This window comes from Malus sylvestris, chromosome 9, assembly GCF_916048215.2.
Source record: "Malus sylvestris chromosome 9, drMalSylv7.2, whole genome shotgun sequence".
Classification (NCBI taxonomy): domain Eukaryota; kingdom Viridiplantae; phylum Streptophyta; class Magnoliopsida; order Rosales; family Rosaceae; genus Malus; species Malus sylvestris.
In genome coordinates this window covers 21,198,537-21,203,030 of record NC_062268.1, presented here as the reverse complement: position 1 = coordinate 21,203,030, position 4,494 = coordinate 21,198,537, and the positions used below count along the sequence as shown (strand labels likewise).

The 4,494-nt window shown below is 37.4% G+C and overlaps 1 long non-coding RNA gene across 1 annotated transcript; it reads right to left on the bottom strand.

Annotated features, from left to right (window-relative positions):
• Positions 1–538: 538 nt before the first annotated feature.
• On the bottom strand, positions 539–1,188 carry LOC126583867 (uncharacterized). Its single transcript, XR_007609873.1, has 3 exons — positions 1,034–1,188; positions 780–830; positions 539–686 (listed from the first exon to the last, which is right to left on the bottom strand). It is a non-coding gene; the product is annotated as an uncharacterized LOC126583867 (long non-coding RNA).
• Between the last annotated feature and the right edge of the window lie 3,306 nt (positions 1,189–4,494).

Sequence of the window (4,494 nt, the reverse complement as noted above, 5' to 3'; positions counted from 1 at the left end):
GAAGATTTACCTGCATACCGGCAGCAACAAAAGCAAACGGAATACGTGTATTACTGTAAGAGAGAGAGAGAGAGGGACATAGATGAAAGATGAGTGATTAGATAAAGCTATAATTTTTAAGCATGTTCTCCAAATTGAATCATTTAGCTCATATAGATATGCTTCAAATGAACAGTACGCAAAAATGTGGTTAAAAAAGAAGATATGCAATATCACCAAAATTCATGATCAATATCCAAAATCTTTAAAGTAAACATAACATCAACTTAACACCACTACTAGAATTTTGGCTAAAGGACACCCTTTTCATTGGTGTCTATTATAAAGAATGGGCACTGACATTGATGGCAAACCTCAATTGCCACCAAACAACCACTAAATAGAAGTCCATGTTGTAATATGTATTTCTTTTTAAAGGGCCCATTAATCTGGGCACCCAAATATATATATATATATATATATATATATATATATATATATAGTTAATAGACTACACAGAATGCCAAAGGTATGTGCGAGAGGGAGGGGGGTACCTCAGTCCGAATGCCAAAGGTATGGTCTTCATAATAGCCAGGTTCATCTAACAATCATGCCCTTCTGCAACGGAGTCATATTTCCAAATCGAAAGCTGAAACCTTGAGGTCCCTCATGAACATTTAATGCAGCTCCCACACCATGCCCGGTTCCTACCACAATTAAACATAAAAGTAAAAAATAACCGAGCTCATTTCAGAAAGGAAAAAATTTATGATAATTTGATAGAAATTCAAGGAAAATACCATGTCGATAATCCAGTCCTATCTTCCAAGGGGAAGATCGAACAAATGCATCTAACAAAAAACCAGGCGTGTTAGGAAATAAGAGCATGCTTATCTATGGCAGTGAAGGTAAAAACCTCAAAGAACTATAGTATAAAAAAAAAGGTAACAAAAAACCAGGCGGTAACACCATGTACCGCTTATGGTGTCAAAGCTTGTATCTAGGAAACCAGACTGCGCTGAACGAAATTCAAAAGTTTTTCTGCAACCTCTACCTCAGTCAATTTCAAGTTCTCGTTAATTTTCTCCTCCATCCAAACCCAAAACTGCACTAGACCAGCAGCATCTCTGCACATCAAAAAAGAAGGGAACCAAACCATGATATGCAAAGCAGATGAATATGATTATCAACACAAAGTCAAGTTCGGAGGGAAGAACAAATTACCTTAAATGACAACTCTTACTTTTTCTTTTACTTTCAAGGGTCTCATAATATCATTCACAAGCAGAGTTAAAGGTGTTGACAATTGTTAAAAGTTACTGCTTTACTTAAACTGTTTTTGTAATTTAAAATGCTTTGGAACTTTGATCTAGTGCCACCTGTATGGCTTAGATCTGTTGTAAAACAAGGCCTGACTATTTCCTTTATATGTCGGCCTTGTGCTGTTGTAAAAAGGCAGAACAAAATATCTAAAAAAGTTGGCTCAATCTCTCTGTTTTTCTCTCTACCTTTCGACTCCTATTTTCTGCAGTAGTAAACTGCTCCTTCCTCTTAAAATCTCCATCTTTCTCATTTTTATTCAAGTTTTATTAATGTTGAAGATGGTCTGAATTCCAACATGGTATCATAGCCAATCTGATCAAAAGAGTGGGGCGTTTTTTGATTCTCAAAAAGGGGGAAAATTCTAAGTGAAACCCTAGAATAAAAAATTTTCAAATTCATAGCTGGTTCAAGTAGCAGTGGTGAGATTCAAACTCCTATCTTCAGTGGAGTGAACTACGACTTCTGGAGGACAAAGTTGAGAACAATTTTTGTATCTCATGATTTGTGGAGCTTGATTGAAGATGGCTATGTTGTACCTCTAAATACTGTGATTTTGACAGAGACTCAAACAAGGGAGCTGAAGGAAAACATCAAGAGAAATGCAAAAGCTCTTGGGGTCATCCAAAATGCTATCTCAGATGAAATTTTTCCGAGAATCTTAAATGAGACAAGTGCCAAATCAGCTTGGGATGTGCTGGAGAAAGTCTACAGAGGCTCTACTAAGGTAAGGGCTGTCAAACTCCAATCCTTGAGAAGAGATTTTGAGTATATAAGAATGAAAGATGATGAATTGCTAGATGATTACCTGAGTAGATTATCTGAGATTATTAATCAAATGAAAAGCTATGGTGAAATTTTATCTGATGAGAGAATTGTTCAGAAGTATCTAATTAGCTTGCCAAGAAAGTATGATAACATAGTTTCAATCATAGAGGAGACTAAGGATTTGTCAACTTTGAGTGTTGAAGAATTGATTGGTTCTCTCAAAGGTTTTGCTCATAGACTATCTAGGCATGACAACAATGATGTAGAAAATGATTTCCAAACACTTACAGTGAATCCAAAAACTCAAGTTAGTTCAAGTCAAAGCAAAGCCAAGTCCAACAAGAATTGGAAAGGCAAAAACAAAGTGTGGGAAGGAAAGGGTAATTTTGAAGAGAAGAAAAAGGTTGAGAAGAGTTCGTATGTTTCGAATTGCAAAATTTGTGACAAAGCTCATTCCGGTGAATGCTGGTTCAAGGGAAAAGTGAAATGCCACAAGTGTAGCAGATTCGGGCATATGCAAAAGGATTGTACCTATAAAGATAATCAGCTTGCTCACTACACCAAAGCAAAAGATGAAGAGACCAATATGTTTTATGTTGGTCATGATACAACCGTCCAAGAAGAAGCTAAAGTTTGGTTTGTTGACAGCGGCTGTAGCAATCATATGACGGCGAACAAGAACATTCTCCATAATATTGACACTACAAACCTAACCCAAGTGAAGATGGGAAATGGGTAGCTAGTTGATACATTGGGAAGAGGTACTATTGCCGTGCATACGAAGAATGGAAAGATGTTCATCAAGGATGTCATGTTAGTTCCTGATTTGAAGCAAAATTTGTTAAGTCTTGGACAACTCATTGAGCATGGCTACTACTTATATTTTGGAGACAATACTTGCAAGATATATGATAGGAGGAATCGTCAACAACTCTTGGCTAAGATTGAGATGAGGAAGAGTAGAAGTTTTCTTCTCACAATTGAGTATACAACTCAATCTGCATTCAAGATTGAAGTGCAAGAAGATTCAAAGCTATGGCATAAAAGGCTTGGCCACTTGAATTTTCAAAGTCTCAAGAAGCTACAAGAAAAAGAAATGGTGCATGGGTTGCCGAGTATCCAAGAAAATGAAGAAATATGTGAAGTGTGTGCACTTGGGAAGCATCATAGAGATTCATTTCCACATGGTAAAGCTTGGAGAGCAAAAGTTCCATTGGAATTGATTCATACAGATGTTTGCGGACCCATGAAGACCTCTACTCAAGTGGGAAACAAGTATTTCCTAATCTTCGTGGATGATTATTCCAGAATGACTTGGGTATACTTTCTAAGACAGAAATCAGAAGTGTTCTCAATCTTCAAGAATTTTCAAGCTATGGTTGAGCGACAATCTGGTTATCTAATCAAAGTTCTTAGAAGTGACAGAGGAGGAGAGTATACATCCACAGAATTTGATAAGTTTTGTCAAGATATTGGTTTGGAAAGGCAGCTTACTGTTAGGTACACTCCACAACAAAATGGAGTAGCTGAGAGAAAAAACAGAACCATAGTCGAAATAGCTAAGGCAAGGTTGCATGACAAGGGAATGCCTCAATATTTATGGGGTGAGGCAGTTAATACAGCGGTCTACTTGATGAATAGGCATCCAACAGTGGCAGTTGAAGGCAAGACACCATTTGAGGCATGGAGTGGAAGAAAGTCATCCGTGAATCACTTGAAAGTATTTGGGTCAATCTGTTTTGCTTATGTTCCGAAAGAACTAAGACAAAAACTTAATGAGTCAAGTGAAAGATGCATTTTCGTAGGCTATGCTTCATACACAAAAGGGTATAGACTCTACAATTTAAAAAGGAAGAAAGTTGTGGTTTGTACGGATGCTCTTTTTAGTGAGAAATCTTCATGGGATTGGAATCAAGCAACCATCCGAGAGGAATCTGCACTAATCAGAATTGAAGAAGAAAATCAACCAAATGAAGAGGAAATTGAGCCAGAAATTCCACAATTATCACCTGAAAACAGTCCTCAAGTTCACTCTCTTACACCTTCGAGTCCAAGTTCAATGCCGGTTTTAAGTTAAAGAGCTTAAATGAAGTCTATGAAAGCTGCAATTTCTGTGTTGTAGAACCAGAAAACTTTGATGATGCAGTGAAAGAAGAGACATGGAAGGCTGCAATGCAAGAGGAGATCAATGTCATTGTGAAAAACAAGACATGGGAACTAGTGGACAGACTTTGTGACAACTCCGTCATTGGAGTGAAGTGGATTTATAAGACTAAGCTAAATCAAGATGGTTCCGTTCAAAGGAACAAAGCTAGATTGGTAGCAAAGGGTTATTCTCAGAAACCCGGGATTGACTTCCAAGAAACCTTTGCACTAGTAGCTAGGCATGAAACAATCAGAGGCCTTATTTCTGTAGCTGCTCAGAAG